The sequence below is a fragment of the Scyliorhinus torazame genome, chromosome 8, assembly GCF_047496885.1.
Source record: "Scyliorhinus torazame isolate Kashiwa2021f chromosome 8, sScyTor2.1, whole genome shotgun sequence".
NCBI classification, from domain to species: domain Eukaryota; kingdom Metazoa; phylum Chordata; class Chondrichthyes; order Carcharhiniformes; family Scyliorhinidae; genus Scyliorhinus; species Scyliorhinus torazame.
The window spans coordinates 69,641,688-69,664,854 of record NC_092714.1 but is presented as its reverse complement, the minus strand read 5'-3'; positions in this window follow the sequence as shown (position 1 = coordinate 69,664,854).

Here is a 23,167-nt window from a genome sequence, read left to right as displayed (position 1 = left end):
GGTTTTACCGTAGAACCTGCACCACAGGTTCACCTGGGCCCCTGCATGCTAGCTCCGCCCAGGAGCCGGGTTATAAATATGCGTGGCGTCCAGCTTGCAGCCATTTCGCCAGTTGCTGTGGGAGGCCACACATCTGATACTAATAAAGCCTCAGTTTGGATTCAACTTCGTCTCCAGTCAAATTGATCGTGCCTCAATTTATTAGTATCAGATTCAGAAGATGGACCTCTGGATTAAACCAGATCGCCTGCAGCTGGATCCACACGCAAGCGACGCCAGAAAGGACTTTCAGCACTGGCTAGCTTGTTTTGAAGCGTATATCAACGCGGCGCCGACCCCTGTTCCAGAGGCTCAGAAGATTCAAATATTGTACTCCAGACTCCGCTCCAAAGTCTTCCCACTGATCCAGGATGTGCCCAATTATGCTGATGCCATGACTCGACTCAAAGAAAATTATGAGCAGAAGACAAACACGCTCGTCGCCAGACACGCGCTCGCAACGCGTACTCAACTACCTGGTGAGTCAATTGAGGACTTCTGGAGGGCCCTGATCCCACTAGTTTGGGACTGTGACTGCCAGGACGTTATAGCTAAGGAGCACTCAGATCTCCTTATGAGGGACGCTTTTTTAACTGGGATTGGGTCTGATGTTATCAGGCAGCGGCTCCTAGAAGGGGCCACGCACGACCTCGCAGAGACTAAAACACTAGCGCTTTCCATGACGGTCGCCCTGCGCAATGTCCAGTCGTACGCCCCCAACCGCGCGGCCCACTCCTCCTACGCTTCATGGGCCCCACAGGCAGCCGCCCCAGCGGGGGCGCTACCCACCCAATACGCCTGCGCTATGCACCAGCCGGTGATCTCTGGGGGGCCATGATGCTATTTTTGCGGCCAGTAAAGACATCCCCACCAACGCTACCTGGCCCGCGCTGCCCTTTCTAAGGCCTGCGGGAAGAAGGGCAACTACACAGCGGTGTGCCAGGCCCGCTCAGCGGCCACGGTCGCCCCCCCCCCCCCCCCCCCCGATCACGGACAATGGGCGCCGCAATCCTCTTCTCCTCCCCAGGCCATGTGCGAGCAATGGGCGCCGCCATCTTCTCCCCCGCACAACACATGCGTTTCATGGGCGCCGCCATCTTGCTCCACCCCCACAATGTGCGTTCCATGGGTGCTGCCATTTTGTAATCTCCAGGACCTCCGGGCGCCGCCATCTTGTCCACCCCGCAGAACATGGATACCAACGGCGTTTCAGGACCCCAACTCAACGGCCGCCTCACTACCCGACGATCAACCACGGCTCGCATCCATGGCAATCGACCAGTCCCGACCACATACGCTGACTAACGCATCCACCAGCGTGAAAGTCAACGGCAATGTGACCTCCTGTCTACTGGACTCCGGGAGCACCGAGAGCTTTGTAGACCCGAATACGGTAAGGCGCTGCTCCCTTAAGGTACACCCTACCAATCAAAGTATCTCCCTGGCCTCCGGATCCCATCGCTTAGCGATTCGGGGGTACTGCATGGTCACGCTCACAGTCCAAGGCATATAGTTCCACGGTTTTCACCGTTCCTCCCTAACCTCTGTGCTGCATTTATGCTCGGCCTGTATTTTCAGTGCAACCTCCAGAGCCTGACCCTTAAATTCGCCGGACCCTTACCACCCCTCACTGTGTGCGGACTTGCGACCCCAAAGGTCGATCCTCCTTCCCTCTTTGCCAATCTAACTCCAGATTGCAAACCCGTCGCCACCAGGTACAGCACCCAGGATAAGCTCTTCATCAGATACGAGGTCCAGTGATTGCTTCGGGAGGGAGTCATCGAGGCCAGCAACAGCCCCTGGAGAGCTCAAGTGGCAGTCGTTAAGTCTGGGGAGAAAATCCGAATGGCCATGGACTACAGCCAGACCGTCAACAGATACACGCAGCTCGACGCGTACCCCCTCCCACGCATATCTGACATGGTTAACCAGATTGCACAGTGCCGGGTCTTCTCAACGGTGGACCTGAAATCTGCTGACCACCAGCTCCCCATCCATAAATCGGACCGGCCATACACCGCCTTCGAGGCAGACAGCCGGCTATATCACTTCCTTAGGGTCCCCTTCGGCGTCACCAATGGGGTTTCGGTCTTCCAAAGGGAGATGGACCGAATGGTCGACCGGTACGGCTTGCGGGCCACGTTTCCGTATCTAGACAATGATCTGCGGCCATGATCAGCAGGACCATGACGCCAACCTCGCTAAATTTCTCCGCATCACCACTCTCCTCAACCTCACGTATAACAAGGAGAAGTGTGTGTTCCGTACAAACCGCTTAGCCATCCTCGGCTACGTAGTCCAGAACGGAGTTCTGGGGCCCGACCCCAATCGCATGTGCCCCCTCATGGAGCTCCCCCTCCCCCACTGACCCAAGGCCCTCAAACGCTCCCTGGGGTTCTTCTCGTATTACGGACAGTGGGTCCCAAACTATGCGGACAAGACCCGCCCACTCACACAGTCCACTAATTTCCCCCTGACGGCCGAAGCCCAACAGGCTTTTGCCCGGATCAGAGCTGATATTGCCAAAGCTGGAATGCACGCTGTAGACAAAACACTTCCTTTCCAAGTAGAAAGTGACGCATCGGACATTGCCCTTGCCGCCACCCTCAATCAGGCAGGCAGGCCCGTGGCATTCTTTTCCTGCACCCTCCATGCTTCCGAAATTCGGCATTCATCCGTCGAAAAGGAGGCCCAGGCTATTGTTGAGGCTGTGCGACATTGGAGGCATTACCTGGCCGGCATGAGATTCACTCTCCTCACTGACCAACAGTCGGTAGCCTTCATGTTCAACAACACACAGCGGGGCAAGATCAAAAATGATAAAATCTTGCGGTGGAGAATCAAGCTCTCCACCTATAATTACGAGATTAAGTATCTCCCTGGCAAACTCAACGAGCCCCCAGACGCCCTATCCCGAGGTACATGTGCCAGCGCACAAGTTGACCGACTCCGGACCCTGCACGACAGCCTTTGTCACCCAGGGGCCACTCGGTTGTACCTCTTAATTAAGGCACGGAATTTGCCCTACTCTGTCGAGGAAGTAAGGACGCTCACCAAGGACTGCCAGGTCTGTGCGGAGTGCAAGCTGCACTTTTACCGGCTGGACTGCGTGCACCTGGTGAAGGCCTCCCGCCCCTTTGAATGCCTCAGCGTGGATTTCAAAAGGCCCCCTTCCCTCCTCCGACCGACACCGTATTTCCTCAGTGTGATCAATGAATACTCCCGGTTTCCCTTCGCCATCCCATGCCCCGACATGACGTCTGCCACCGTCATTAAAGCCCTTAATTCTATCTTCAATCTGTTCGGTTTCCCCGCCTACATCCACAGTGACAGGGGATCCTCATTCATGAGTGATGAGCTGTGTCAGTTCCTGCTCAGCAGGGGTATTGCCTCCAGCAGAACGACGAGCTACAACCCTCGGGAAACGGACAGGTAGAAAGGGAGAATGGGACGGTATGGAGGGCTGTCCAGCTGACCCTACAGTCCAGAAATCTCCCGCCATCCCGCTGGCAAGAGGTCCTCCCTGATGCACTACATTCCATTCGCTCATTACTTTGCACTGCTACTAACAGTACACCACATGAATGTCTTTTTGCCTTCCCCAGGAAGTCCACATCCGGGGTATCGCTCCCAACTTGGCTCACAGCTCCGGGAACCGTGCTTCTCTGTAAACATGTGTGGCTCCACAAGGTGGATCCGTTGGTGGAAAGGGTGAACCTGCTCCACGCAAACCCAGAGTACGCCTACGTGGCGTTCCCCGACAGCCGGCAGGATACCGTCTCCCTCAGGGACCTGGCACCAGCAGGTTCCACCCCCACACCACCCCCGGCGCCACCCTCCCCTCCCCCGCCGCCCCCATCACCCCCCCCTAGGACCATCCGTCCTCCCCCTGCCCACCCCCGTTGATGAAGAGGATTTCGACACGCTCCCGGAGTCAATATCGACCACGACAGCACCAATATCGCCGGTTCCACTTCGTCGATCTCAAAGGACCATCAAGGCACCGGACCGGCTGAACCTCTGACCAGTCCGCCGGATGACCAGAGACATTTTATTACTGCTCTGTAAATATTAGAGATTGCTAATTGTATATAGTTCTCCACCACCCCTGCCGGACTCAATTTTAACAGGGGGTGAATGTGGTAAACCACTGTGTTCTTATATTAAGGGTTGTACGATAGAACCTGCACTACAGGTTCACCTGGGCCCCTGCATGCTAGTTCCGCCCACGAGCCGGGTTATAAATATGCGTGGCCTCCAGCTCGCAGCCATTTTGTCAGCTGCTGTGGGAGGCCACACATCTGATACTAATAAAGCCTCAGTTTGGATTCAAGTTTGTCTCCAGTCAAATTGATCGTGCCTCACTGGGCAGGGAATGGACAAGATTCAGTGGAAAGTCACTTTTATGCCTCACAAAATTTAATTTCTCACAGGAGGAAACATTGCAGCTGGGCCCACTTAATCACTGGAGAGGCTGAGCATCAGGCTGCTGGCGGCAAGAAAACCTGCAGTAATTAGGTCGGAGGAAGGAAGGGGCTGATGTGAAAAACTCATTTGCTTGCAAGCGGGATGTCAATTAGGATCAATAATGATTAGGTTAGTACCATTTATCCCTGAGCCCACTAGAATCAGTGGTGGATCAGGGATTAAATGGGGTTTGCACAGATTTCCTGCAAACACTGTCGAGTCTGCCCACAGACTAGGAGGCGTGGGGTTTCCTCATCTTTCGGGCAAGGGACCCGACGTTGGGAGAGGTTGAGGGCACTGAAAACCACTAAACTGCCCTCTCCTGCTCTCACTAACTTGTATCCATGGATCCAGCGATGATTCCTGGAACCTTACCAGCAGCATTCCTGGTGGCACTGCAGCAATGGATAACTGCTGCCCTCAGGTTGGCTGGCAGTTCTTGGGGGTGAGAATTGTGCCTCTGGTTTCCAAATCCCAGGAAAGGCCCGATGCTGGCCAGTTAAGGTCACGCAGGCCCGATGACAGCAATACAGATATTCCATCCGTTCTCCAATTGGTGTGTAAGATCTCTACCTTTGACTCTAAATCCAGTCCAATATTATTCTATTGGCAACTGGCACTAATACCTCCTTCGCCAAGAAGGAGGCGCAACAAGTTGGAAGAAAATAATTTTAATCACTTGCTCACACCTCTTAGTTGGAGACAGAGTGCAATTGGCATAGTCTGTGCCATAGATGATGTGCATAGGAACCCTATTACTGACACCTGACTGATGTTGGTGCCAACTATTTATAAAGGTAATGAGTAGAAATGGACCTGTTGTTCAATTACCAATTTACCAAACTTCAAATATAGATTAAAGGCTCAAGGTCCCCATTGGCTTAACTTTAGCTTTCAGTTAGACAGTGTGCAACTGAACCAGAATGACAAAACATCCAATAATGAATCCCCAATCCTTGTTAGTTAACATCAACTGGAGAGGTGGGATGTTACATTTTTGGCCTCAGTGTACCTGAACTAGGAGAAGGAGCAAATCAGCTTGAGTATCGAATCTTGATCATTGTTCAGTGATTACTGCTAGAATGTCAGTGCAAATGGCAGAGTTTAAGTCAGTTGCACTGTTTCCATCTGCCAGCACCCCTCCAGCCCCCACCCTTCCCTGTCAAGCAAATAACCTATTAGCCCTAGCTCAAAGTCAAATCTGTTGCATTAAGAAATGGGTGAGGTGGCAGAGTCCTGTCATTGACTATGGAGCTGCAGTTCAGTGGGAGTCAGAATCTTCCAGAGAGAGGAAAGTGCAAAACTTTGAAAGTGAGCTTGCTGCTGATGTGAAGTGAAAACTGCTGCAAGTTATCTTTCTGGCTCTCGGGGGCAGCACGGTGATGCAGTGGGTACACTGCTGCCTACGGTGCTGAGAACCCGGTTCAAACCCGACCGCAGGTCACTGTTCGTGTGGGGTTTGCACATTCTCCCCGTGTTTGCATGGGTCTCACCCCCACAACCCAAAGATGGGCAGGGTAGGTGGATTGCACACGCTAAATTGCCCCTTAATTGGAAGATAAATAATTGGATACTCTAAATTTATTTTTTAAATCTTTCTGGCTCTGACTCTGAATTATACTGGTCGTTTTATGCTGACGCACTGGCGCACTGAAAATCTCACTTTAGTGTCAAAACAAATATAACATTAACATGATGTAAAGCAAAACTTAGTTTCTAAGTTCATCGCTGGTATCCATGGCTGGCCAGAGTTTCCAAAGGATCACAGACGAAACCATTCAAAGGGCAATGATTATGGATTTTAAAAATGACAACTGATTCACATGGTGACACCAGCTGCCCACCCTCATCCCGGTGCCACCATTATTCCCATCACCCATATTTACATTCAAACATTTCTGCTTAAGAAGCCAAATATCTATGTTGACAGTGGCCTTTTAGGTTGTTCGAAAATGTCAACATAATCGAGTGCAAGGTCATAAGGAACATGTCATTCTTTTAATCAGGGCAGCCTGGAATGCAGAATTGCCCTCCCAAATTGTTAAACGCCTCATCGACGTTTGTTCTTTGTAATTAATCTATTACAGAAGGTTCAACCTGCCACAGAGGATTTCTACACCATCAAACCAGCTTTCATAATTTTCCCTGCATTGGGATTTACCTGAAGGCTTTCTCCCCTGTTTGAAGTGTTTTTATGCCACGCACAAATATCCTGAGAAAGTTCAGTCAGGAGACTGGACCCCTTGGATATCTCTTTGAGCTGGACACGAGAGAAAAATATTCAATGCAGTCAAACCTAAATACCTGATGCATTCCTTAAATATGTTGCAACATCCAGCACAATATCACACCTCCACTACTCCTTCTAAATTCCAAAAAAAACTATAAGCCCCTTAAAAGTGCTCTCTGCTCATTTTGGGAAAATAGGTCTATTTTTCAATTTCACTAATTGGGTGGTTAAATAGTGGAGCAAATGACCAACTCATCATAGAACTCATCCAATATTCATTCTCATTGATTCCTAATATTGGCAGGTTCTCGACTGGGCTAGCAAACCACATTGCAAGTTCGCTGTCCAGCATATATCCCTAACATATTTTGACTGTAATAAGCAAAATATTGTGGATGCTAGAATCTGAAACAAGTACAGAGGGCATTGGGAAAAAAAACTCAGCAGGTCTGGATCTATAAGGAGAGAAAGTTGAGTTAATGTTGAGTCACTTTGGCTCTTTGTTTTCTCTCTTCAGTTCTGACCTACAGCCAAAAGGACAGATGCTGTCATATTTTGACTGCACCTCTGCTTTACCCCTCTTATTTTGAGGGCATTGATTCCATTTAGACATAGTTTCCCAGATGCCAGGGTAGTATTCTTGTGGTACACCACCTTCTCAAGGGCAATTAGGCATCAACAGTAAATGCTGGTGTAAGGATCCTCGTGTCAATCCCTGTTTGTGCCTTGTTTATTCCATTTATTTTCTTTTGTTTTGGCTTTTAGAATTTTTGTTTCTGGACAACAATTCTATGGACAACAATTCACCTATGCTTTTAAGATGGACTCCACCTGTAATTTAACAAAAATAAACCTCCAGCAGCCTGTGAAATTAATGATGACACATCTTGATGGACTTGGCTGTCGGTCAACAGACTGTTTCAGCAGGGCCTTATCAATGAATCATGCTGATTGGTCAAGATTTATTTCTGAAATGTTCCTTACTCTGTGGGTCTGTGTTTTTTGCTTTTAGTTTTGACTTGAACACAAGCTGGAGGGTCAGGGCTCTCATTTTTCTCTTACCTGATGGATCTTTCTGACAGTCCAGAGTAAAGACCTTTCTCTCTGCACAGCCAGTTTGAACTGCAGGGAAATCCAGTCCAACACCAGCCGCAGACAGGGTCAGTTGTTTAAAAATCTTGTGTAGCGAACTCTGTTCTCTACTCAGAAAGGCTGTTAGACATTCTGGGGGAGTTGGACACAAATAATAATTACACGGGCCTGAGGCTGTTGTTTTGGAGTGAAGGCCTAGGTTAATGAAAGCTAAAGTGACTCACCAGAGGGAATCCCACAGCCTGAGAGTACTGTCTGAATGCTGCAGCCAGAAGATCCTTGGTACACCTCTCTGCATTTGAAAGGACAGTCTGCTGAAATAACAACTTCAACATCCGAGCAAGGAATTATCTTCCATTTCATATCTTATTCCTATTATTGTTACCCATCCTCCCTCTGTGTGTGTGTGTGTGTGTATGTCTTATGTGTATTTCGGTAGAGGATGGGGCGGTAAAAGGGGAGCAGTGGTCGATTAGCTGCCCGTTATTCTAGTATAATTATTGCATGTCTTATCGCTATTTCTGTTATAAATAAACTGTTGTTGTGTTTCACTTGCAAAGCTGGTGCCTGTAAGTCATTGGAGCAGTCAAGGGCCAAAGATCACAGAAATGTCAAACAGATTATTGGTTAATTCAGTTGTGTTGGGACTCTAGGGTCTGTGGGACTGGAATTGACCGTGCACTAACCCAGGGTGTTGTAACCACTGGCCTTTCCACCACATCCCAAGAGCAACGGAACAAAAGCACACTACTGCGATTGAAAACTCTGTTTTTTCTTTCTCCACCTAAGGAACACTCCTGAAGTCAGCAAAAAGAGGGAATTGTACCCAAGAACTTTATGATTGATTTAGTTCAATATTACATTTATAAATTGCACTAGAGTAGAAATATCATTCGTTGTCTAGTCCAAGACTTCACTGAAATAAATGAGGGAATGACACTTCAGATATATTCATGCTTACAATTTTATGCTATCCCCATGTTAAAATGCCAACGGAAAGGTTTCTGAGCTGGGAGCATCAATATGCTTTTCTCTTGGGGAAGGAAAAGAGTAAAAATCATGGCATCTGAATGTGGCACCAGGAATATGACAGGGTGGAAATTTCAGTCAGGGTGCTGACTCCATGATATGCCTGCCCTAAATTCAAGGAACAGTCATATAAATATTAGAGGCAGCACATGGGGGACACTTAATCAGAAAACCAGTTGGGAGTTGTGGAGCGGTGCTGAAGGAGAGGAAGAGCGAGGTTGAGGGAAAGAGGCTAGAGGTTGACTTTCTAAAATTCTTTTCGGTGCTAAAGAGCCTCTGAGGTGGTCAACGTACGACCTATAGCTGAAAGGTCGATTTAGCTGGCAATTATTGCAAGTTGAAGCTATGTTACGGTTGGCTTCTCACAGAAATGTTAAGCAGCTGATTACCAATTAAATAGCCTTACAGAAGTCAAAGAAGAAACTTAACTCAAACAAATAAGTTTCAAGGTGACTTCTTGTGTAATAGTTTTATCAGTTGTGCCAGTGTAAATAAGGATGCAAAGCCCATATGTGTTATATGCAGGGAAATATTGGCAAATGAGAGCAGTGTCAGATTTTCAAAGAGAAGTGGTGGGTGAAAAATTCATTTTGAGGTTGAGATGCCAGAGTCCGTTATTAACTTACAGCTGACTCCAAATGAAAAGATTAAGCTGTTATACCTGAACTGTGATACACATTAAAACCATGCCAGAAGCCCATGAGGCTGTCAGCATTTGGAGTAACATCTCCCAGGAGTGTCAAGTGATGAGTAAAACAAGCATTTTGTTGTTATTGTCCTTCATGACAACCTACATGTGAGAGGTTAGATTTTCCATTCTCACAAAGATGAAGATGGAACAAAGGAACTGACTGAAGTCTGCACCTGATATGCGCATTGCCCTCTCCTCCTGTGAACCTGAATGGAGTGAGATTGTGAGGACCAAACAGGCTCCCCTTTCACATTAAAGGTAAGCGAACGTGGCATGTTTCATGAAGGTTGGCCGGTGCGGGCCGTGTAGGTAGGCTGGTGGGATGCGAAAGTCAGCTGGCATGGGTCATGAAGGTCAGTCGGTTTGCAAAAGTGGGTCCTAGGAAAGAAAAGTTCAAAAAACTTGAAATTAAAGAGGCTGCACAGCATTTTGGTGGCCAACACTTGACCTAACACTCTCGCCAAACAGAAATTGGCTGATTGGCAATAAAAGCTATAGATGCTACATAAAGGTATATCACCTTTTCCTGTTCCTGTGCTGTTGGAGGTGTGACAAAAGTTTTGAAATCTTTTGGGGAACTTTCTCGGACACTTTGTCAAGCAACATTTATTCTGGGAATTCTTTGAGATATTCACCTACAGTAAGTGTTGTACATCTTCACTTTATGGGACATCTTATAGGAGTTACCGGGAGTAAAGGAATACTTAATCATGGGCATCTTGGTAGGGGTCCTCTTGGTCTGGAGGAGGAATGGGATGAAAGCATGAGGCAAGCAAAGCAGTATAGGCTGCTGTGGTACAGGAGGGTGAGATGGGGGGGGGGGGGGGGCATCTCTGGTGTATTTGAAGGTATCGGGCATGTAAAATCAAGTGAGTTGCCAGCTTGCCATCTTCCTGCCCATCGCCAACCTGTCCTCCTTATTACAGGTAGTGGGTAAGGCATCAGGCACCCAGCCTTAGGCCTTGTAAGGATGCCACTTAAGAGCCCATTTCACCTCCACCACAATTTTTTGATCTGCAGGGGAAAGTGGAAGGAATGCAAGCAACCCGACAGCTTTGACAGTGTGGGCTGCCGGTGGGCAAGAAATAGGGGCCTGCTGTGACTACTGGGAGCATCCCCTTCAAGATCATATACCCCCTTTTGATGCCCATTCCCACTCTCACTAACAGTCCTGTGATGAATCATAGAATTCCTACAGTGCTGATTGAGGCCATTCAGCCCATCAAGTCTACACCAACTTTCTGAAAGAGCATCCTACCTAGACACCCTCCCCGTCCTATCCCTGTAACCCCATAGCCCCACCTAACCTTTGGACACGAAGGGACAATTTAGCATGCCAATCTACCTAACCTGCATATCTTTGGACGTGTAGGAATCTCAGATATATTATATTATATGTATCTGGTGCAGTAATGGTTAAATATCCTGGGTTAGTGTGTGTATGTGACTGCTGCAGTCATGTTTTAAAAAATTCCTGGTTTATAAGACCGTTAGATACTCTGGCTCCAGAAAGGATAATTAAAGCATCATAAAAGTAAGATCATAATTCATTCCAACCATATATATTGTTTACTGAAACAGTCAGGTGTGTAGGTTTCAGGTTAGATCTTGCTGTGAACAGAACAGGAGCTTGTCCCAAATGCTGGGAAGTTAAACAGAAGCTTGACACAAGCAAGAATCTGTAGGCTGTTTCCCGAAGGATCTCTCTTTCTCAAAACAGTTTATCCAAGACATCTCTCGCCAGCAAGTATTTCTGTGTTTGCTAACTGTATTTAAAAGTAGGGTTTGACCTGAGATGGGTTTAATTGATTGGAGATAAAAATAAGATAGCAGTTAGGAGTTAAAGTGTTTCATTTTATTGTTCAGCATTGTTTAATTAGTAATTGTAAGCTATTTCTTCTCTGATATTAAAGTTAGTTTCATACTGTGTTAATAGTAAAGTTTGTTTTAATATACCCTATCCCTTTTTGCATGTGGAATCACTCCTGGAGCGAAGTATCCTTTCCTCACAGTCTTACAAATTAGATAAAATATTGGGGTTTCTGTCTGGTATCCCAGCAACTGCTGGGGCCTGCTCCAGACTGTAATAGTCCCCTTTTAACCGGGGCCTCCCAGATATGCCGGCCCAAAATCACCCGAAATTCAACAGACATATTTGCTTAAATAAAAGCAAAATACTGCGGATGCTCGTAATCGGAAAACCCCCCAGAAAATGTTGGATGAACTCCGCATCTGTGGAGGGAGAAACACAGAGTTAATGTTTTAGGCCTGAGTGACACATATTCAGAGTTAAAGAGAGGGAAAAATGTGATTGAAATGTGATCACGTTTCTCTCTCTCTCTTCTTAATGTGTTTACTTCTTCAAAGTGGTCTGGAGGACCATAATATCTGGCCTGCGAAATCCTACCAACTGTCCTGGCTTGGTACAATTCACACCTCTTTAACCTGGGGTTACCCCATCTCTGGATCTGTAAAGATTTAATCACCTGCTAATGCTCGCATTCCATGCATTGTTTGGCATCTTTGAATTTGTCTATATATGTGTTTCTGGAACAGACCTCTTCATTCACCTGAGGAAGGAGCAGCGCTCCGAAAGCTAGTGACATCGAAACAAGCCTGTTGGACTTTAACCTGGTGTTGTAAGACTTCGTACTCTACTTCCTCAAAGGGAATGGCTGTAGTCCCAGCAATGGCCACTACTTCATCTGGCACTGCTGGGACTACAGGCAGAACTTCCTCTCCCTGAGGGCCGAAGTCCCACTCTGCAATAATCAAGGCCATGCCCAGTCTATTATTGGCATGAGGCAGCCAATTAACTTTTAGATAAGGGGGGTGAGAGGGTAATCTGCCCTCCCCTATAAAATTCCCCTGGGAACGTCTCCCATCCCCCTCCAGAAGGACCTGCTGTGCCTCAGAACTTGTGTACCCTCACACTTGGCCCCTGAGGTGAAACCTGCCGCTGAGCGTCAGCCAGCCGTTCAGTGAATGTGATTAATAGGAACCCACATATACTGCTCTGCAAAAATTGTGCCTAGTTAGCATTTGAATGTGATCCTGTAGGGATCTGATGTAGTGTTTTCAGGCAAGTTTAAATTATAATTATCAGCAATTAGACCCAAAATTGCAGACTAAAACCAGAATTTCAAACAAGCATGTATTATTAGCACAGCATCCATTTAGCACTCTATTTTCACCCTTTCGCCAAAACAGGCCCCATAGATTAGTAGACTGAAGGCTTATATGGTGCTGACTTTTGAAATAAAATGGTTCCCTTCTGCCAATTCTGATGCCACAATTCAATCCCAAAAAGGATGCAGGGCGTCATTCTGGCTAAATTTACAAAATGTAGCTGAAAAATATTGCAGACTGATTTTGGAAATAATCCAAGAGCAGTAAGGAGAGAAAAATCATTATTTTTGGAGGAGTAACTCTGTTGAGATCTGTTGCTCCCTGCTTTGTACAGTCACACGTTGCCGTAAACAATGTTGGTGGATTTGAAACAGAATGGACAAGAATTGCTTTTGGTTATATTTCCTATTGCTTTATCAAAATAACCTGTTTTCTCGCAAGTGGCTCAGCTGGCTTAGCTTTTGCAAATGAAGTACGCCCCTCTATTACACTACCCATACTTAACCTGATTTAATGCTTAATTACTGATAACGCAAAGCCAATTGTTACACATAGCAAACCCCAAACAAGTATTTTCTTTCTGTTTTTGGCTTTGTTCAAGCTGAGGAGCTTAGGTTTGGGAGAAACGTTAAACTTTTGCAACAGTGAGACGCAGTGTCAGCATTGTCAGGTTAGGAATTGCATTGGTTAAGAGAAAGACAAAGCTCCCTTTACTGTACCTAATATTTCTGGTTCTACCGGGGATCTGTTCCTGTACATCAAGAAAGAGCAGTGCAATATGATACTGCTAATATTGCTATTCTATTTCCTACAAACACCATCTGAATGGCATTTATCAGTTAACCTCTCAATTTAGTGTCAATCACTGTCAAAGAACAATTTTGTTTTGGAGACCAAAGAGGCAATATCATTTGTTTGGAGTTTGGCAGAACCAGTTTCGCCTGGGATTTAAGGATATCAAATAAAACCAACTTTCCAACTTTAGCATGAGATGTTTAGAGACTTTTAAAAATGTATTCTTTCAAAGGATGTGGGCCAGCATTTGTTGTCCATCCCTAATTGCCCTTGAACTGAGTGGCTTGCTAGGGTATTTCAGAGGGCAAGTAAGAGTTAACGACATTACTGTGGGTTTCGAGCAACAGATAGGCCTGGCCATTAGTGAACCAGATGGGTTTTTGCAATAACCAATATTTCCATATCACCATTACTGAGGCTAGCTTTATGTCAATTAACATCAAGTTCCACCAATTGCCATGGTGGAATTTGAACTTCTGCCCCTAGAGTACTGGGCCTTTGGATTAGTCCAGTGACTTACCACTACACCACTATCTCCAGATCACCATTATCTCCAGACCAAAGGAAAGGAAAAGTGTGACCAGTTTTCCCCTTGCCACCAGACCTTCAAATAATGGGGCATTGAGACGACATTGAGACGAATATCAGAAAATTAAAGTCATATTAATTAACCAATCGGAAAGGAGGGATGTGGGATTAAGCACAAAAGCTCTTACAAAGATCTAACATAGACACAATTGGCCAAAATTCTTCTTCTGTGCTGTAAGTTCCTATGGTTCTATCGCAGGAAGTTTACCCATTCTGACTTTGGAAAGGCCTTGATTTAGGTGGCCAATGTTTGCAAAAGCAAGGTCTTTAATGTCTGTGAATAGGGAACGAGTGACCCAGTTAAGATCTCAATTCCATTTCCCCTCCACCTACATGGCTACTGCCACTTGTGCATTCCAATCACAAACCATTGGGTGTAGATGTCAGAAAGCAGTATTCAAAGAACCAAGTTACTGATTCGCAACAAAATGCTGCAAAAGTACAGGAGACATTCTCCCTGCATCAAGTAGTAGAAGCTACTGAGAAAATTTTAAAGTGCTTGTGGGGACTGTATGACTTTTGAATTCTTAATAATATAATCTTTATTATTATCACAAGTAGGCTTACATTAATACTGCAATGAAGTGACTTTGAAAATCCCCTAGTCGCCACACTCTGGCGCCTTTTCGGTTACACTGAGAGAGAATTCCGAATGTCCCATTCACCTAACAAACACATCTTTCGGGACTTGCGGGAGGAAACCGGGGCACCCGGAGGAAATCCACGCAGACACGGGGCGAACGTTCAGACTCTGCACAGACAGTGACCCAAGTGGGAATTGAACCTGGAACCTTGGTGCTGTGAACTGTTCTAACAGTTCTGGCACCATCCCACACATGTTGAAGAAGCTGACTGCTTATAGACAAGGGGCTATGCCTTTCACACTTAGCCCATGAATCCTCTTAGGATTCCACACTCAGTCACTGAACATCACTATATTCAGATCCATGACTTGACTAGAGCAAAGTGTTAGAGTCCTTTTTGTAAGGGCCATGAAGAATCCTCACCGTGTTTGTTGAAACAGACAAACTTGCTTTATTTACAACTACTATTATATACAGCTCCTACTAGGTCTTCTCTAGTCGGTGCCTTACTGGCTGACTCTATTTATATAGCCAGATATTGTTAAAGATCTCCCGTCCACTTATCGGGGGAGCTCGTATTCTGCATGATCCGTGGGGTAGTTAATCATCCCTACCCTGTCAGACCCGTGCAGGTTAGAACACTCTTCAAGTAACCATTCTACTGCTGGGACAGGTCTCATAGCTTCCTGCAATATAACCTATGGAGAGTGTCTATATAATACTGGTTAACTGCATCTTGCATACCTTTCTCTTCAACAACAACGGAGCCACGAGTGGATGAGGACCTCCACATTGTGAGAAAGCCGGCACTAATGCCATTGAGGATGACAACAAAGTAGGAGGGGCTATCACACTAGCTGTAGCCATGGCTCTTCAGGAGTAGCTCATTGAAGAGTGCTTCAGCTGAAGAATCCTTGCTCCCTTTCCCGAACAGTCACGTCTGACATCTTTCCCAATCCTTTTGCTTTCCAGTAAACTACATACGCCCAAGTATCAATATTGACAGTAATGTCACTTACCATTGCAGTGTCAACAACGATTAAAATAATTCTCTCTGCAAACCAAGACTTCAAAACACATGTATTGCCTTGGGCTATCAGGGCAGCCTTGTCCAGCTGGCACAGGCGGTGGTTGAAAGTGTGGTGAGGATACAGATGTGCTGTCATTCCTAAAGAGGGAAATATCCTTGCTTGCTTCTGCATGATGCCGCTAATTCTGCAGCTATTTGGCTAATCAGCAGGATAACAGGCTGTAGGATATCTCTGATATGACTGTAAGCCCCTATCTATTTGATCTCCCAGCATCTCTAAGGCAGAGGAAATGGTGGAATCCAAAGCCTACATTATCCCACCATGAACATCCCTGAGAGATGTTGTTATCAATGCCAGAGACTCCCGCAAGGAAATCCTATTGTAGCATTCATTGAGTTGACAGTCCATTCTATGCTGTGCTGATGTATGTCATCACATGTGCCAAAACTTCACACAAATTAGCAATTTGACTCCTCCACAAACCTCAACATTGGTAGCTCCCTGGCTAGAGATCCAATACAGTCCACAATTGCTGTTGAACTTGCGGAAAGAAACTTGATTGCTCCAATGTTTGCCTGCGGGGGTGATAATTCACAATCTGTCCTTGCTCAGTCCTGTTGAGAGAGGAGGCAGATTGGAAACATTGCGTTGTCTCCTTATCTGATTGATTGATTTCAGAGCTCAGCCAAACATGGCCTGTGTTTCTGGTTTACTGAATCTACAACAGGAGGCACAGCAGACTGCTTCAGCTATGTCATGATATCCATATTAACATATCATGGTGCAATCACACACACACACTGATGGACAGGTCGACGGACCAATCAACACACACGCAACATCACAGCCAATCACCAGTGAGAGCACACGCACTATAAAACAGGGAACAACACAGTTCCCGCTCATGCCACCAGGAGATAGCTCAGAGCTCACAGCGTGCCACTCAGACATACACCATGTGCTGAGTGCCTCTCTAAGATAGTGCTAGGGCTGAATCCACAGGTTGACTGTTGAAGTACGAACCACAGCCAGAAGTTAACAGTTGTTATTATACAGAATAATAAAACAGAGTTGTACCATCTACAACTGTGTTGGTTTGTTTGTATATCGACATGATACCAGGATTGGAAACTCGCCAGCAACTGTGAGACCTACCTGCACATCTTCAGAGATCCGCCATCTTTCGCCAAGGACACCATCAGCCCGCCGCAGCCGCTCCAAATCGCTGGAAATCTCGGCGTCAACTGGAAGCTGTGTAAACAGCGCTTCCAGCTCTTCCTAGAAGCCACAGACAGGGAGAATGCATCGGACACCAGGAAGATCGCCCTCCTCCTCTCCACGGCAGGGCAACACGCCATCCACATCTACAACTCCCTGGCATTCACGGAAGGCGAGGACAAGACAAAGTACAAGACGGTCCTTCTAAAACTTGAGCAACACTTCAGCGTCGAAGTGAATGAGAGCTTCGAGAGGTACCTCTTCCAGCATCGCCTGCAGGGTAGAATGAGCCTTTGCAATCCTTTTTGACACACCTCCGTATCCGCGCGCAGTCCTGCGGCTATCGGGCCACCTCCGATTCCATGATTCGGGACCAGATAGTTTTTGGGGTCACCTCGGACACCCTACGCCAGCAGCTCCTCAAAATTAAGTGCCTCCCCCTAGCCACTGCCATCGAAACCTCCGTCCTCCATGGAAACGCGACCAGCCGGTACTCCCAATTCCAGGCGGCCGAATCGGCACGGCAGGGGTCCTACGAGGCCGAGCGGGTCCAGTCGATCGAGTTCCTCCCCGCCCGCGGCCCGGACGAGGGCTGCCATTGTGCGCGCTTTTCGAGGCCTCCCGCGCTTGTACGCGCCAAAAGAGGGGTGGTCGACGCAGAGGGACGTGACGCGCAGGCCTGCTCTGCGCAGGACCGAACTGCGCATGCGCGGTGGCGCAACGAACGCCATGACGTCACGACGTGCGGCAACTGTGGATCCGCACATTTAAAGCGGCAATGTCCAGCCAAAACTCGACAATGCCTCCGCTGTGGCAAGATGGGCCACTACGCTGCCTGCTGTCGAGCAGCTCAACCTGCCAACTCCCAACAATTCCGCCAGCCTCGCAGGGACGTGCGGGCCATTCAGCCTCCATACACCGAGTCATACCCTGATGACGTACAGACCAGTGATACGGACGACCGGGAAGTCTTCCGCGTTGCGGTAATAGACAGAAATCAGATGTCCCCAAGTAGGACTCACCAGCCGATGCCAGTGCACAGTGTTAATCCGGGCGATGAATGGTGTGCCACCCTAACGGTCAACCGATCACCAATCACATTCCGCTTAGACACTGGTGCCTCCGCCAATCTCATTCCATGGTCAGCCTTCTACGCCTTGAAGGTCAAACCACCGATTCGGCCATCCCGCTGTCAGCTGGTCGATTACAACGGTAATGTTATCCCGGCCATGGGGTCTTGCCAGCTCGACGTTGCACACAATTCATACACAGCCACACTGTCTTTTGAGATAGTTGGATCCTCGAAGGACTCTCTGCTAGGCGTACAGGCGTGCAAGATTCTCCACCTCGTTCAGCGGGTACACACTCTGTCTCCAGAAGGCACGTCAGACTTCCCGGATGCAGACTTTAGGGCACAGCTCCAGGTGTGCGTAAAAAAGCCCTCTGGCGAACTCCGGATCTGCATCGACCCGACAGACCTGAACAATAACATCATGAGGGAACACTACCCCATACCCAAACGGGAAGAAATCACGAGCAAAATGGCCCGGGCCAAAATTTTTACATAGCTTGATGCCTCAAACGGCTTTTGGCAGATTCAACTGGATCAGTCCAGCAGGAAGCTGTGCACCTTCAACACTCCCTTTGGCAGGTACTGCTACAATAGGATGCCGTTTGGCATCACCTCGGCATCCGAGGTGTTTCATCGAATCATGGAAAAGATGATGGAGGGCATCGAAGGGGTGCGCGTCTATGTTGACGACGTCATCATCTGGTCCACCACACTACAGGAGCACATCAGTCGTCTCCAGCGCGTCTTTGCTCGGATACGAGAACACGGCCTGCGCCTCAACTGAGCCAAGTGTTTTTTCGGCCAGACTGAGCTAAAGTTTCTGGGGGACCACATATCCCGGTCAGGGGTACGGCCGGATGCAGACAAAGTGACAGCTATTGCAGCCATGCCGCAGCTGGCAGACAAGAAAACAGTGCTACGCTTTCTTGGGATGGTCAACTTCCTGGGGAAGTTTATTCCCAACCTTGCCTCCCACACAACGGCTCTTCGCCACCTAGTGAAGAAGACCACGGAGTTCCAGTGGCTGCCCACACACCAGAAGGAATGGGAGGAGCTCAAGATCACGACTGATGCCAGCCAGTCCGGCATTGGGGCGGTACTCCTGCAATGGGACGACACTGCATCATGGGCCCCGGTCGCCTATGCCTCGCGGGCCATGACCCCCACTGAACAGTGCTATGCGCAGATTGAAAAGGAGTGCCTGGGTTTGTTAACCGGCATACATAAATTCCACGACTATGTGTATGGTCTTCCTCGGTTCACCGTGGAGACCAACCATCGCACCCTGGTCAGCATCATACAAAAGGACCTGAATGAGATGACCCCTCGCCTCCAGCGCATTCTGCTCAAGCTCCGGAGGTACGACTTCCAACTGGTCTACACCCCGGGAAAGGACCTCATCATCGCGGATGCCCTGTCCAGGGCAGTGAACACACCGCCCGAGTCGGGGGAGTTCGTCTGTCAGGTCGACGCACATGTAGCCTTCACATCGGCCAATCTGCCAGCTACTGATGCAAGTCTGGCCCACATTCGCCGGGAGGCTGCGGCTGACCCCCTTCTACAATGTGTGATGCGCCACATGACGGAAGGATGGCTCAAGGGACAGTGCCCACAATTCTACAATGTCTGGGACGACTTGGCCGTCATTGATGGTGTCCTCCTAAAGTTGGACCGGATTGTGATGCCACACAGCATGCACCGGCTTGTCCTCGAACAATTGCACGAAGGCCATCTCGGAGTTGAAAAGTGCAGGCGGAGGGCCCGAGAAGATGTGTACTGGCCGGGCATCAGTGACGACATCGCCAACATGGTGCTCAACTGCCCCACCTGCCAAAGGTTTCAGCCGGCGCTACCCCCTGAGACGCTTCAGCCCCATGAGTTGGTAATGTCCCCTGGGCAAAGGTGGGTGTGGACCTTTTTCATGCGCTCGGCAGGGACTACGTCATCATAATTGACTATTTTTCCAATTATCCAGAGGTCATACGCCTGCACGACTTGACATCAGCAGCTGTAATCAGAGCATGTAAAGAAACCTTCGCTCACCATGGTATTCCGCTCACCGTCATGTCGGACAATGGGCCCTGTTTTGCGAGCCAAGAATGGTCTTCTTTTGCCGCTTCATATGGCTTCACACACGTGACGTCCAGCCCTCTGCATCCCAGTCAAATGGAAAGGCGGAAAAGGGGGTCCATATCACGAAGCGGCTCCTATGCAAGGCTGCTTATGCCGGATCTGACTTCTGTTTAGCCCTGCTGGCCTATCGCTCGGCCCCACTGTCCACGGGCCTCTCACCAGCCCATCTGTTGATGGGTCGCGCCCTCAGGACCACTGTGCCGTCCATTCATGTTCCTAAACCCGACCATGCTCCAGTACTGCAAAGGATGCGACAGCAGTGTGCTCAGCAGAAGGTGGCACATGACACTCGGGCAACTGATCTTCCTGCCCTGGCGCCTGGAGACAATGTCCGCATACACCTACCGGGGGTGGCTGGTCGGCAACTGCTGAGGTTCTCCGCTGCGTGGCTCCCCGTTCGTTCCTGGTTCGCATGCCTGATGGCTCCATTCGCCGGCGTAATCGGCGGGCCCTTCGGCTGCTTCCGCGCTCGCTACGTGATCATGCACTGGTGCCACGCCCTCCTGTTGTCCCTGATGTCGACTTCGTGGAGCTTCCTGTTGCCCGTGGCCAGGCCCATTCCTCAGTCGGTGGATCCTGACCCACCCTTGAGGCGGTCAACCCGAATTTGTCGCTCACCTACTAGGCTGGACTTATGAGCCTGTTTGCACATTGGACTCACTGAATTGTTGTGCAACAATGTTAACGTGTTTCTCTTTTTGTCGTTCCAGGTGTTCTCTTTCGATATTTGATGATTGCACTTGTTTTGTTTGTGGTACAACCTCGTTGCTCTGTTGCACCTGACACCTTCCTATGTATATAGTTTAGACTCATGTACATGTTGTAAATATTGCACACACATACTCAACCGCACTCAGTACACACAAATATTTATTACCATGTAGGCACATATCCTTGTGAAAATGGAGCATGTCATGAACTCCATATTAACATATCATGGTGCAATCACACACACACACTGATGGACAGGTAGACGGACCAATCAACACACACGCAACATCACAGCCAATCACCAGTGAGAGCACACGCACTATAAAACAGGGAACACCACAGTTCCCACTTATTCTACCAGGAGATAGCTCCGAGCACAGAGCTCACAGCGTGCCACTCAGACATACACCATGTGCTGAGTGCCTCTCTAAGATAGTGCTAGGGCTGGGTCCACAGGTTAACTGGTGAAGTACGAACCACAGCCAGAAGTTAACAGTTGTTATTATACAGAATAATAAAACAGAGTTGTACCATCTACAACCGTGTTGGTTCGTTTGTCTACACGACAAGCTAGTTTGCACCTCTTGAAGGCAGACTGCCCCTCTTAAAGGGAGGCGGCACTCATTAGAAGGAAGTAGCTGCTGACTTTCTATACAGGAATCGGCTGCAATGAGAAGCATTCAAATGGAGCAAAAACCAAGAAAGAGGTTGTCCAGGTTTTCCAATGCAGCACTGGAGACATTTGTCCACATGGTGGAAAGGAGAAGAGGTGCATGGAGATGTGCAATGTTTCCACTAGTGGCCCACAAGGCAAACCACGAGAAGGGAAGGGTTCAGGTGGCCATGGAGGTCAATTCCAAGGGTATTGCCCTGAAGACCTGACTGCAGTACCACTAGAAGTTGAATGACTGTATATGTATAGTCAAGGTCAATGATTGCATCTTCAAAATACATTTCCCACAAACATCTCATGCTGTTCACTGTGCCAAAGCCCTATCACTCACCCATCAGCAACCTCTAGCAATCAGGACTCTGGCAATTAGATACTCCATCACAACCACGCACCCAGCTCTTGCTGATTCCAAATTCCTCTAACTGGTTATTCTTGGTAGGCATATCACCCAGATATAATCACTGACATTCTTCTTCCTCCCCTGTAAGACAAGGTGGTCCATAACAGGAGGCAGAAGACATGGAATCTCTACAGTGCCGAACCCATTTGGCCCATCGAGTCTGCACCGGCCCTCTGAAAGAGCACTCCACCTAGGTCCACCTCCCCACAACCCCACCTAACCTGCGCATCCCTGGACACTAAAGGTCAATTTTAGAATGGCCAAACCACCTAACCGGCACATCTTTGGACTGTGGGGGGAACCAGGGCACCCGGAGGAAATCCACACAGACACAGGGAGAACGTGCAGACTCCCCACAGACAGTCACCAAAGGGAATTGAACCCGGGTCTCTGGCACTAAGGCAGAAGTACTAACCACTGTGCCACTGTACTGCCCATAAACAGAGGGGTAGGCATGTCGAAGGAGAAGGTGTAGGATGGCACATCATGGGGACTTGTAACAAGGCTTGTTGCTCAGGCATCACCAAAAACATCATGATGACAGCATGTTCCTGTTGTGCTATGCTGCTTCGGATAACACAGGCTGCTACTTGATGCAGTCTGAACTAAAGGATGCTCCAGACTCTGAAATTAGTTCAACGTGTTTATTGAACTATTTAAAAAAAAAATATATATATTTATTAAAGTTTTTCAACAACACAGTTTTTTCCCCTTACAAACAATAACCCCCCACCCCCACCCCCCGTAACAAAATAACACAAAATCGCACTGAGCAAGATATATACATGGCAAAATGGCATATTTACATAGCTTTATACACTGGCTCTCTCCCGCACGTGCCAGTTTCCCCCACCCTTCATGTTATCTCCTGCTCATCCATCCCCCCCAAGCAATCCCCCATTCCCCCCCCCCTTCCCAAGACGCCCCCCCCCCTCCCCTTCCCAGGGTTGCTGCTGCTGCTGACCAATCTTCCTCTAATGCTCTGCGAGATAGTCTAGGAACGGTTGCCACTGCCTGTAGAACCCCTGCACAGACCATCTCAAGGCAAACTTAATCCTCTCCAGCTTTATGAACCCAGCCATGTCGTTTATCGAGACCTCCATTCTAGGGGGCTTCGCCTCCTTCCACATTAGCAAGATCCTTCGCCAGGCTACTAGGGACGCAAAGGCCAGAATGCCGGCCTCTTTCGCCTCCTGCACTCCTGGCTCGTCCACTACTCCAAATATTGCTAGCCCCAGTTTGGCTTGACCCGGACTTTCACCACCTGAGATATTGCTCCCACCAC